Raw genomic sequence first — 14,380 nt, forward strand, 5'->3', positions numbered from 1 at the left:
TTATTTAAAACAGTAACATTTTAGAAAGAACAAATATTCAGGATATACAGCATTTGTGTCAAAAAAATCATTGAGGGAGGCACAGTGATGCCGAAACGTTGGTAAATACCCATTAAATTGTTGGGAGATGATGCATGCAGTGTGCCACTTCCTTTATTTTGATAGTTCATTGGACAACACAACTTCTAAGGGAATTCACAGTGAATATACGTCATACAAAATGTTGTGTGTATTATACTGTATATTATAGGACAATAGTGGAGGTATATGAGATATTTTACAACAGAGGTTGAACTTGCAGCCCATCAGTTAGATGTCTGTGGAACAAGGTGAAAATGACAGATCAGATGTGTGTATGATTCTACTTTATCACTGTGCTCGCCTCGCCATAGACTGAACTTCCTAGTGTGAAAAGGGATCCCAACACTAGAGATAGATTTCAAAGTACTTGACATCTTTTTCTTGACAATTGATGTTCTTGCTGTGAACAGAATGAAAATCTGCAAGCCCTGTGGAGCAAAAACACAAAGACATTATCAAGTATTTTCAGGAACACACAAGAACAAACAAAAGGTATAATTTCCATAAAGAGCAGATCAATTTATTTATGTTTAGTAGGTGTCTAATTGTCAATCATGTCTGGATTCTTTGATACAATAGACACAAGTATTCATAGTTTACATTTGAATCATTTAACAGACACTCTTATCCAGAGTGACTTACAGTAGTGAGTGCATACATTTACTACCTGAGTGGTGGTGAGAACACAGAAGGAGATGTTGAGTATGGTGTACATGGTCTGGTTCTGTGTAATGAGCAACAGATAGCCCAGGATCCAGGAGAGACCGAGCACCACAGCCAGAGAAAAGCTACTGAGGAACTTCTTCTTCATCGATGTGTGTCTTGTACTGGGAAACATAACCAACATACTTAGATTGCTGTAATAGACTGTTGTAATGCTGTGGTATAAGAACAGTATGCTTCCATTGACTGAGTGGGTTAAAGCATGGTGCTCATTAAATTTGATGATTTGATTACTGATGACTGAATTAATAATAAAATAATACATTTTATTTTTCACAAGTTTTAAATTGAAAGACAGAAAAAAAATGTACAAGCTTGTTAGTAGGCATTTAAATCCAAACTGATCTTTGTGACTACAACTTTCTACTTTGTGCCCCCCAAATGCCCCCATTAATATTACCTGGTTAAATGTGGGTTGGTCTTAACTGCAAAACAAAGCAACACCACCGTGTTGAAGATTAGCATGAACGCCACAGGAATCAGGAAACCCCAAAACATTGGCAGCTTGAAGTCAAAGTTCCCCTTTGGATCGAGGGCAGCAAGCCAGCTACTGAGAGGTCAAATTCATGAGTTAGAGAGTGGGACAATGTGACAGACATAACAGGACGCTAGTGATTTGAATAACGTGGTGTAAAGTTAACATGGTGGGTGGCATAAGTAAACAAGAAACCTTTGAACAAAATTGATAATTAAAATAATAATAATAATGTTTGAACTTTTTATATTGTTCTTGGCCAATTATTAGCATGCATTATAAACATGCATATGAACATTGATCAGGATAACATTTTACAGCATGAGTTTTATAAAGCAATTGCCCCGTTTTAATTTAAATTTAACCTATTATAAGATAACCACAGAAGAGGAAGTGAATTGCAGTTCAGCACAGCACTCAGGTGTAGTAGTATAGTACAGTAAAGTATAGCTTAGTATAGTATAGTACAGTACAGTATAGTACAGAGAAGTAAGACAGTAGTAGTATAGTACAGTATAGTATAATACAATATAGTACAGAGAAGTAATACAGAATTAGTATAGTACAGTATTGACTCACAATTCTTCCTGCCTGTAACCCAGTGGATCATCCACTCTGTCTCTTATTCCTAAGGTGAGGGACACCACAACTGCAGGCAGTCCTAAAGGAGAGAATGATGTTGTTATTTCCTGGTAGATTTACATGCAGCCATATACATAGTATATATATACCACACATACATCCTCTAAAGACATTACATCACTATACAAGTAGCTTTTAAGTTCTATTTCAGGCTTATTAGAGCCTGAAAATATCACCTAGCATTAGTTTTGGTTCAAGGAGCCCAGGTCTAATGTCAGCCGAAACTACTAAATACTTGATGTTTCTCCATGCTGTCCTACCCCATCCGATGGCCACGGTATAGGCTGTGAAGTGTGACGGGCTGGTGGCCAGGCTGTTTCTGATCATTAGGAAGACATGTGTGGCGTACAGCGTGTTCCAGGTGAACGTCCCCAACAGGAAGTACTGCAGCAGGACTGCCACTGCAGTACAGGGACCTCTGTCCCGCTCTGTGTGTGTGTCGGACGGGGGGAGAATGTTGTCCTCCTGTATTTTAGGTTTGCCCAGCTCTTTATGAGGGTTGCTCACTCCCAACATGAAGAGGAGGGTGAAGATCAGGAGACACACGCAGACGCTCACTAAGAGGACCGTTGGGTTGGTTTTGCGTGATTTCCTGGGGACAGGTGATAGACAACACTATGTTAGGGAAGTTAGATGTGTAGCTATGGATGTGTTGGTTCATTAATAGTGGGTTTTATAATGGTTTCACCTATCAAGTCCTGTTGGATCAATGGGCTTCTTTACACCATTGAGAAGCACCCAATATTTTTTATTGGTTCTAGAACCCTGAGGGATCTTACCTGGTCCCCATCTGGAATGTTATTGTATATTTTTAATTGGTTCTGGAACCCTGTAGGATCTTACCTGGTCACCATCTGGAATGTTATTGTTAAACTCAACCCAATGATTGACATGGAACATCCCAATATGGTGAGCGCTCAGGGTATTTCAAATCCTTCCTGTACGACTGTAGAAAGAACATTAAAAATATGTTTCTGTCACAGTCATATAGAAAGTCATTGCCTCATGTGTCTGGATCCTGCTAATGATGTATAAGATATGTCAGAGTGTGGTCAGTAAAAGGGAGATGAAGGCAGCTAGCTATTCACCATCAGCACAGCAAAGTTAGTGGTGTGATTACAGAAACATCGCAGGCCGTCTGCTGAGTGGTTGACTTTGGAGCAGCCAAAGGTGCTCCAGTCTTTCAACGTGTAGTTCCATGACACGCAGGCAAAGTCATAGAGGGAGGTGTTGGGAACAGCCTGAGAAGTGAGAACAGACACAAACTCACTGTAAATCCTTCAGCAAAAGACATGCATTCACAGTATTCCTTATAAAAATAAATATATAAAAAGTCAATTATATAACAGGTCATTAATAAGCAAATGTGGGAAAGAAGAAATTACAATTATCATAAATCATATTGTATACAATACAACATATCATACTTCCCTGTTCCTTATGGCGGATAAGCAACAATGGATAACTTAGATCAAGGGTAGGCAACCCTGGTCCTGGAGGGCTACAGGCACGTCATGTTTGTTATTTAAACGACCTGGAAGACCAGGTGTGTTTACTTTAGGCAATCACTGAACTGATCAATTAGCTTAGTTGGTCAGATGTAGTGCCTAGAAATACCTGCGGCACTCCAGGAACTGTGCTGCCTATCCCCTGACTTAGAATTTGGACCACTATGTGTTTCCTGATTCCAAGATAAATCCTACTGTGGGCTTGAAGAGCATCTCAACATGTAATCCAGACACTTGTCCCAGGTTAGCAGAGATGACCCTTCTGCTGGTCCCTGAAGAAGCGCTGAAAGCCTTGGACCTGAAGAACCGGTCGTTTTGGTAGAGCACAAAACCAATGGAGTGGTTTGTGTTTTTACTATGCAAAACTGAGTGGAGAGAGACATCATTAAAACACTACATAGGCATAATGACATTTGAAATTTATATATCCCTTTGAAATCTTTGTGAGTGTGTAAACATCTGTTTCTAATGCCCATAAAACCCTTGGAATTGATGTGTGTGTGTGAGAGAGAGCGAGAGCGAGAGCGAGAGAAAAAGAAAGAGAGAAAAAGAAAGAAAGAGATTGTTGTTCATGTCAGGACTTCATATACATGAGTAGCATGACCTTGCCTTGTAGGCTTATTGTGGAAATGACTTCTCAATAGTTTATTTATCCATATGTCATGTGACTGAACTTTACTGGACAATCAATATTTTTATCACTGCTGACATGTTTTCTGAGACCACAAAGAGCAGTTAAGCTCTCTGTGATATCGGTACAAGGAAAATTAAGCTTGAGTTTATACACTATGTTTGTATACCAACATTGGCTCACCTGGTGTGAATTTGATAACAATCTGGACATCGGTAGAACCTCCTTTGTCAGCTATCAGTTCAGAGGTATTGGTGTTGAGATGAATTCTGTTGGCCACAAAATTACCAGATCTTCCTGGAGAAGGAGATTAATATGAGATACAATCCATACCAAACCTTACTGACCAGCAGAGGAAACATTTAAAAATTGAGAAGTTTTACACAATCTGTCAACACAGATATAAACTATCACTTTAAATGCCAGTGTGTAGGTTTACTAGCAGTCCCACCCACCAGTCAGAGCAGTAAACTGGATCCCTACTGTGTCACTTGGTACTTGGACAGACTGGACTGCCAGGTTGGGCTGAACCACCAAGGACACATTATTGTACTGGTCCAGGGAAAACTTCTCCAGGGTCTCTGTGAGGCTGGGAGAGAAACACAGAAAAACATTAGTTTACATGCACCCATACAGACACGCACTGAGGCACACGTACACACATAAACTCAAGCATATGTAGAAATACACACCACCGCACACACACACACACACACACACACACACACACACACACACACACACACACACACACACACACACACACACACACACACCACCACACACACACACACACACACACACACACACACACACACACACACACACACACACACACACACACACACACACACACACACACACACACACACACACACACACACACACACACACACACACACACACACACACACACACACACACACACACACACACACACACAGACACACACACACACACACACACACACACACACACACACACACACACACACACACACACACACACACACACACACACACACACACACACACACACACACACACACACACACACACACACACACACACACACAGACAGACAGACAGACAGACAGACAGACAGACAGACAGACAGACAGACAGACAGACAGACAGACAGACAGACAGACAGACAGACAGACAGACAGACAGACAGACAGACAGACAGACAGACAGACAGACAGACAGACAGACAGACAGACAGACAGACAGACAGACAGACACACAGACACAACAGACAGACAGACACACACACACACACACACACACACACACACACACACACACACACACACACACACACACACCTGTACTTTTGGACAGCGTCTCTCTCCTGTGTACTCTCCTCACTGGCATTGAGCAGCTGACTGATGGTGGTTACAGCTGCCACTGCAATGTCCTGCAGCATAATCAAAACCAGGGGATGAACCTCAGGTGTTCAAATCAAATTTCAACTTCAGTGACAACCTTACGTTTCTCTCCAGAACATGTTATAGTCACGACTTGATTTCAAAACATGTTATACCTCTGTGATATTTGCAGACTGAAGCAGTGTGTTAGCTATCTGAGCTGCTGTGGTGATGTTGACAGCTGACAGCTGCTCTGGTTGGGAGGTCAGGATCTGAGTACTGAAGGTTAACTGTAGTAAATCACCTGAACTGCTGGAGATCTGAACAGGGAGAGACAAGGGTTTTTATTCATTTTATTTGTTTTATTGTTTTTCAACAAAAGATTGTATAAGTGGCAGCAACATCCTGAACTGTGAGTGCATTTGGATATTATAGTTGCTCAGTTGGTAAAGTATGGCCCTTGCAATACCAGGGTTGTGGGTTCAATTCCCACAGGGGACCAGTATGAAAATGTATGCACTCATTACTGTAAGTTGCTTTGGATAAAAACATATTATAATTGTAAAAATAAAATGTGATGTCAAACACAAAAAATAAAAAAATAAAGTTCCTAAAACTGTTAAGCAGAATAAAGGAACAGAATACATGATCTGAAGGTAAAAGCCAGTTGTTACTGATCTTCAAACTGTAAGATCCACTCCTCATAATGATGACTGTAACTGACCCAAAGAAAGAAGAACGCTAAATCAAGACTTCAATCAGGATAATAAAAAATATGCTTATTGACTTACATTTCCTTGAATGTCACCGAGGGTTAGTTCACACTGCAGTTCATGAGAAGGACCAAACATTGGAGATCCAGTGTCATTCAAACATCTTGCTGAGGCTTCTGTTAAACCGGCTGGAGGAACCAAGACAAAAAGAAACTCAAGGTTTTGTGTTACCTAACACAACATTAATTAGGACTGTAACATTTTTGTAAGATTAGGTGAATAAAAGTAACATACCACTGGTTGTATTCTCATCACACAACTCTTCTGAATAAGCAGACCAACCAACCGTTGATCTTGGGAAGGAGAATCCATCCTTGATGGCTGAATTGCAGAAATTCCCTATTGAAGTAAAATGCGTTTCAACATGGAATGCAAACATGAAATTTACATTCTGAATGTGAGATCCAGGGAATATTGTTGTGGATTCAATGTGAGTTCCAGGGTTAGGAATGTTTTATATTTGTTATTTAACCTTTATTTAACTAGGCAAGTCAGTTAAGAACAAATTCTTATTTTCGATGAGGGCTTAGGAACAGTGGGTTAACTGCCTTGTTCAGGGGCAGAAGTACAGATTCTTACCTTGTCAGCTCGGGGATTCGGTAACTAGATCAACGCTATAACCACTAGGCTACCTGCCGTGAGATCCAGGGTTACGTATAGTAGTGTAGTGATGTTTACTCTGAATGTGAGATCCAGGTTTAGGTATAGTAATGTAGTGGTGTGTACTGTGAATGGTAGATCCAGGGTTAGGTATAGTAGTGTAGTATTGTGGAGGAGTAAGAATGGTAGAGCCAGGGTTAGGTATAGTAGTGTAGTATTGTGGAGGAGTCTGAATGGTAGATCCAGGGTTAGGTATAGTAATGTAGTGGTGTGTACTGTGAATGGTAGATCCAGGGTTAGGTATAGTAGTGTAGTATTGTGGAGGAGTAAGAATGGTAGAGCCAGGGTTAGGTATAGTAGTGTAGTATTGTGGAGTGGAGTCTGAATGGTAGATCCAGGGTTAGGTATAGTAGTGTAGTATTGTGGAGTGGAGTCTGAATGGTAGATCCAGGGTTAGGTATATTAGTGTAGAATTGTGGAGTGGAGTCTGAATGGTAGATCCAGGGTTAGGTATAGTAGTGTAGTATTGTGGAGGAGTCTGAATGGTAGATCCAGGGTTAGGTATAGTAGTGTAGTATTGTGGAGGAGTCTGAATGGTAGATCCAGGGTTAGGTATAGTAGTGTGGTATTGTGGAGTGGAGTCTGAATGGTAGATCCAGGGTTAGGTATATTAGTGTAGTATTGTGGAGTGGAGTCTGAATGGTTATCCAGGGTTAGGTATAGTGTAAGTGTGTGGATGTACCCTCTGAACAGGTCTCTCCGGTCCACTCATCAGGACAGATACAGACTCCACTCTGCAGCTCACCACCGTTGATACAGACCAGAGGAGGGATTGTGGTGGGAGAGTGGGTGGTGGAGGTGGTGGGAGAGGGGAGAATGATACTAGTGATAGGGATAGAGGTAGGGTAACCAGTAGTTGGAAGTCCAGTAGTATTTAGGTAACCAGTAGTTGGAGAGTCAGTAGCTGGAGAGTCAGGCGTTAAAGGGGCAGTAGTAGTTGGGGTAGTTTTGTCAATGGTGGTTGGAATGGCAGAGGATGTGCTGAGATCCCCCTGTGGAAAAGAGACTTTATAAAAGATAATTAATTCAGTAAACCACATAAACAAGGATACATAGTGTCAGTTCCTATAATCATAGATGATCCATGCTGTTCCAGTTTCATTGTGTCTGCATCAGTGTAGAAATGTTTTCTACTGTAGTTTGAGAGAAATAAATCTTTATCACTGCCAATAAACGGTTGACAGCAAAGACTACTCTGTTATCAACTGAATTTTTCACTTTTTGATTTGTTAAAAAAGTTTGAAATATCCAATAAATGTCGTTCCACTTCATGATTAATTCCCACTTGTTGTTGATTCTTCACAAAAAAATACAGTTTTATATCTTTATGTTTGAAGCCTGAAATGTGGCAAAAGGTCGCAAAGTTCAAGGGGGCCGAATACTTTCGCAAGGCACTATATGTCTAAGACTGGAGGTACAGTAACTAGCGTACTATCCCTTGCAGGACAGATTATGGCAGCCAGCTCCATAGATCAGGATGAGATAGAAGAGGATGGGTTTCTAAAGGCAGCAGAACAGGTCAACATTAAACCCTGGAGTCTCAGATAGACAACTCAAGTCTTAATCTGTCCACAGGCTCCAGAGGCAGGAGATGAGATAATGGAGGTGAGGGTTTACCAGGTAGATGACAGGACAGCCTATTGGCCCTAATGAAGGCTCAAAGGCTGAACTCATTTAAAAAAATAATAATAATAAAGAAACACTTTATTGAACTGTCACTTTTTTCCCTATAACAGTGGGCAAAATGTATAGCAGTTTTCTAAGAGTGTACCCCTAAATGAACCTTATGAAACAAATTAACCTTGAATTATTGAAATTAGACATACATAAGTGACAGTGAATATGCTCAAAGTGTTTTCATAAACATCTCTTTATCTGCACAATAATGAGGAAGACTGGTGAACAGTTTAGATGGAACGTTCCACTGCCATAATAAATCCTCATTTAGAGGAAGCGTTTGGCGCCACCACAAGGCAGTTGAAGGTAGACACAGAGGCTGCTTCAAAATCAAATAACATTGTACTTGACACATGCTTCTAATCAACAGGTGTAGACTATCAGCAGCGGTGCCTGGGTAAAATCACTGGGGAAGCCAAGCCCCCCCCAACAAAAAAAAGCCATATTACAACCTGTGTTGTGATAATTGTGCTATAACCTAATTCATATGCTTTGCGACCGTGATATATAGGTCTAAAGGCCGAGACAATAAGACAAAAGTGGCAGAATAAATTCAACCACACCTTTGTTTTATCACAAAACCAGATAGCTCTGTCCAATGAAGTCCACAAAGCATATTGCGTGTACAGTAACAGACAGTTAGTTACATGACCTAGCATTGTCAAGCAAGTTAATGTTTCAACATTTTATGACCACTAAACAACTATTGAATTAGAACCAGTGTTACCACAAGTCGCAAAGAAAACGGGAGCTGCCTCCACTATTCCAGTACCATTTCAACTTTAACATTTGATCATTGAATCACCTCTGCTTTGTCTAATACAGTCACAACAAAAAGATACCAAAACAATTTAGTCCAATCAACGTAAGCTAAATATGAGGTGGCTGTCTTGGTTCTGATTTCTGTGCGCAAGTAGAAAAACATGTTGACTCACCCTACTTGTAGAGAAACGCCAATGCCATCCTCCTCTCTTTCATGTTGAGGACACGGTCTATCACTCTGTCATACAACAGTACACGCCTTTATTTGTTTGTTGTCCTAGGCTACCTGACTAAAATGCTTGTTCGCTAGCCTAACTTCAATTCGAGGCAACATTAGCCTTCTAACGTTACATCTAATGTTACTGTAGCTACATATTGAACTTCCATCCTCTCAGGCCAGTGGCACAACAATGTATGAATTAATGGTTGGATCAGAATCACCATTACGGAGGATAAATAAAACAACAAGTCCAAATCCCTATCTCCATCCATGGCTAATTTAGGAAAGGGCATTTTTTTTTGTTAGCTAGCCACCGGGGGACAACAACACAACGAGATGCAAAAATGCAAGTTTATCTGTCAATGACGTATGCTGTCAAAGGGATTTGAGTGAGGAGTGACGCCAAAATCCAAGCTTGCTTTCCGTGACACTTTTTTTTTGTGAGCCAGTATGGAGCCAGATAGCATTGTTAGGATAGTAAGAAAATCCAAATGTAAATTGTTAGGCTCATAAGAAATGTGTGAAACGTAGACGTGAAATTTCATCTGTGAATATATGAACACCACGTTGCGATTACAGACTAACATTTTAGGCTTGAACAAATCTGACATATATATATAATCTGACATATACCTTTCAGAGTTTTGCCAGTTTCATCTGAATTTATGAAATTGCTTCTTCCAATTATTGATAAACATCCACTTGTTAAGAAACTAACTGTTAGAACTGTTAAGGCTCCATGGATTGATGAGGAATTGAAAAACTGTATGGTTGAAAGGGATGGGGCAAAAGGAGTGGCTAATAAGTCTGGCTGTGTACATCTGACTGGCTGACTTACTGCAAATTGAGGAATTATGAGACTAAACTCAACAAAAAGAAGAAGAAACTTTATTATGAAGCCAAAATCAATGACATAAAGAAATATGTAGTACTTTAAATTAAATTATGGGCAGAAAAACAAATTCATCTCCATCTTTCATTGAATAAGATGGCTTATTCATCACAAAACTATTTGAAGTTGCCAATTATTTTAATGATTATTTAATTGGCAAAGTGGGCAAACTTAGGCAGGAAATGCCCACAACAAACAGTGAGCAATTATGTTCATGCATAAAAAACAAATTATGAAATAAAAGCAGTGCAAGTTTGAATTTTGTAAAGTTAGTGTGGGAGTATTGTTAACGGCCAATAATGACAAACCTCCTGGTTCATTAGCAACCACAGCTAATGAAGTCACTGAAACCATTAACAAAGAGTTGCAGTCTTTTTTGGAATGGGTGGCCTGTTATAAACTGGTCCTGAACATCTCTAAAACTAAGAGCATTGTATTTGGTACAAACCATTCCTTAAGTGCTAGACCTCAGCTGAATCTGGTAATGAATGGTGTGGCTGTTGAACGTTACCTTAGATTGTAAACTGTCATGGTGAAAACATATGGATTCAATGGTTACAAATATGGGGAGAGGTCTAGCCGTAATAAAGAGATACTCTGCTTTTTTGACACCACACTCCAAAAAGTAAGTTCTGCAGGCTCTAGTTTAGTCTTATCTTGATTATTGTTCAGTCGTGTGGTCCAGTGCGGCAAGGAAAGACCTAGTTAAGCTTTAGCTGGCCCAGAACAGAGCGGCACATGTTGCTCTTAATTGTAATCAGAGGGCTGATATAAATACTATGCAGGCCAGTCTCTCTTGGCTATGACTTGAGGAGAGACTGACTGCATCACTTCTTCTTTTTATAAGAAACATTATTGTGTTAAAAATCCCAAATTGTTTGCATTGTCAACTTACACACAGCTCTGACACACACTTATCCCACCAGACATGGCACCAGGGGTCTTTTCATAGTCCCCAAATCCAGAACAAATTCAAGAAAACGTACAGTATTATATAGAGCCCTTATTGCATGGAACTTCCTTCCATCGCATATTGCTCAAATAAACAGCAAACCTGGTTTCAAAAAACAGATAAAGCAACACCTCCTGGCACAACACCTCTCCCCTATTTGACTTAGATAGTTTGTGCACATGCATTGATATGTAGGCTACGTGTGCCTTTCTAAAAATGTATGTAGTTCTGTCCTTGAGCTGTTCTTGTATGATGATGTTCTGTATTATGTTTCATGTTTTGTGTGGACCCTAGGAAGAGTAGCTGCTGCTTTTGCAACAGCTAATGGGGATCCTAATAAAATACCAAATACCAACAAAAAACGCAACGCCTGTGAGGAGTGCTACGTGAACAAGCATAACACAGTAAAAAAAAAACAGAAGTCAGGGAAACCAGAAAGAGGTATTCTGCACATTTTCAAGTCTCCGTTCTCTATTCGTAGTGTGAACTGAGTCCACATGCTCCTGCCGGAGTAGCAATAAGTCTGTGTGAGAAGAGCGACATGGTAGAGGGACATGGTGCTGGTCCGCCTAATTCTCATGTAAGGATTGTGTTGTCAATTATTACTCCTCAGTTGAGTTTACTTCACATTTAGGTAGCTAATGTAAATCTAGATAGCACTAGCTAGCTAATGACACAAAGCTAGCTAACTAACTAGCTTACACAGTCGATCTCTACTCATGGCATATGATATGGCCTAGCTAGTTAGCTCATGTCACTGACAAAATTACACTTTGTTGCGCAAGGAGTAAGCCTGTGTCAAGCTAGCCACTGTTTAACTACCAAATACCGTTATGGTTATTGGTAGCTAGCAAGGAGGATAACGTTTCCTGTCCACAAGGTTGCCCTAGTCAAGGACTCACATCCAGTACCTAGATAAGTTATTGATTGTCGTTATTCATTTTTCTATTGAGTTATCAAAGAATAACTAAGTTAGCTCGCTACAGTTCTGAACAGACCGCTCGCATGTTGATTTTGTCCACCCACACCAGACGTGATCAGGACACGCAGGTTGAAATATCAAAACAAACTCTGAACCAACTATATTAGTTTGGGGACAGGTCGAAAAGCATTAAACATGTATGCCAATTTAGCTAGCTAATTTGCCCTGGGATATAAACATTGGGTTGTTATTTTACCTAAAATGCACAAAATCCTCTTCTCCGACAATTCATTCACAGATAAAAGTTTGTTTCTAGTAATCTCTCCTCTCAACCAAGCATTACCAGTACCGACTGGAATGTGGACCTGAGTTCATCTTTCAATCTCCCATGTGGGCATATGCTCCTAAAAACCAATGAGGAGATGGCGCATGGGTATATGCTCCTAAAAACCAATGAGGCGATGGGAGAGGCGGGACTTGCAGCAAATCAAGCGTCACAAATAGAACCAAGTTCTATTTTAGCGCCTGGTTATACAGACGCTTGTTGACGCGTGCGAGCAGTTTGGATGCAATGATTGAATAACATGTATGTGTAAATGTATTTTGCAATGCTCGCGCAGCGTGTCAGTTGCTTTGCAGCTTCCAGTTTAATTTCCAAAATAAAAGTATAGAGGTTGTTTTAGAACGGAATTAGATAACGACTTTATACCAGTAGATGGCGTAGTATAGGCTTGGGCCTTCAGCAAATGACTTGTGTGAGAATAATACCATAAAGACACAGAAGAGCCTTGTCTAGAATAACCACCTGAGCTGCAAAATAGAAAATAAATATGATTTAGGCTTATTCTGCTCACTAAATATGCAATGCTGTTGTGTTATTTAATGGCCATATAACTGCATAATTTATTTGTATAGCCGCTTGGGACTACTGTGGTGATCATGTGATCAACCGAAAGGTTGCAAGATCAAAACCCTGAGCTGAGAAGGTAACAATCTGTCGTTCTGCCCCTGAACAAGGTATTTAACCCACTGTTCCTAGGCCATCATTGAAAATAAGAATTTGTTCTTAACTTACTTGTCTAGTTAAATAAAAAAAAAATTGTTTTCCCAGTATTTGGGAGCACAGACTGTAGGCCTTGTATTAGGCATTTTGACTGTTGTATTTGCACATTTCACTCTGTATGGAGGCTTGTTATAGACATTTGCGTTACACAACCCTATTATGCAGAGGCTATATCCATATCAATGAATGAGACAAAAAAAATGTTGATTAAGTCTTGGCTATAACCTGTCTTGAGCGAAATAGCCAAGGGGTCCCAAATGGTCAAGACTATCTATAGCCTATTATTGCCAGATCTGTTTTCCTTATCAGCCAATGCATGTGCTTCTTCAACTAGTTTGTAAATGTTTTATTTAGAAACTATTTCTAGAGGGCTGTGAGGGGAGGCCTATTATAAAAACAGTTATAAAACACAGAGTTCTAAAATTATTCCTCAAGACATCAGTACTCAAAATGATAGCCTAAATTGCAATGCCTACAAGTTGAAGGCCTATTTTTTTCAGAAAGATAGGCCTAAATGAAACATTGAATTATTAAAGTGATAGGCTAAAGAACTTTGAAGAATACATTATTTCAATAAACAAATGGATGACTGTTCTATTCTCTTCAATTTAGTTCCTATTGCAACTCAGACAAATGACAGAATTGATGACATACTGATTGACTGAACTGAATGAAGGATTAATTAAATGTTCAAAATGTTGGAATGATGAGTTATACGCATCATGCATGCTCTGCACTTTTTTGGCTAGTAGGCAAATCAAATCAAATTGTATTAGTCACATGTGACGAATACAACAGGTGTAAACCAACAATGCAGTAAAAAAAAATACGGATAAGAATAAGAAATGTAAAAAAAAATAGTAGATCCCTTTACACTTGTGTGTATGAGGTAATAGTGGTGGAATTGTTAGGTTAGATTACTCGTTGGTTATTACTGCATTGTCGGAACTAGAAGCACAAGCATTTCGCTACACTCGCATTAACATCTGCTAACCATGTGTATGTGACAAATAAAATTGTATTTTATTTG

The 14,380-nt window shown here is 39.8% G+C and overlaps 1 pseudogene; it reads right to left on the minus strand.

The window, feature by feature from the left end:
- Positions 1-305: 305 nt before the first annotated feature.
- Positions 306-8,158, minus strand: LOC139373957 (adhesion G-protein coupled receptor G7-like; annotated as a pseudogene).
- Between the last annotated feature and the right edge of the window lie 6,222 nt (positions 8,159-14,380).

This window comes from Oncorhynchus clarkii, chromosome 18, assembly GCF_045791955.1.
Source record: "Oncorhynchus clarkii lewisi isolate Uvic-CL-2024 chromosome 18, UVic_Ocla_1.0, whole genome shotgun sequence".
Lineage (NCBI taxonomy): Eukaryota > Metazoa > Chordata > Actinopteri > Salmoniformes > Salmonidae > Oncorhynchus > Oncorhynchus clarkii.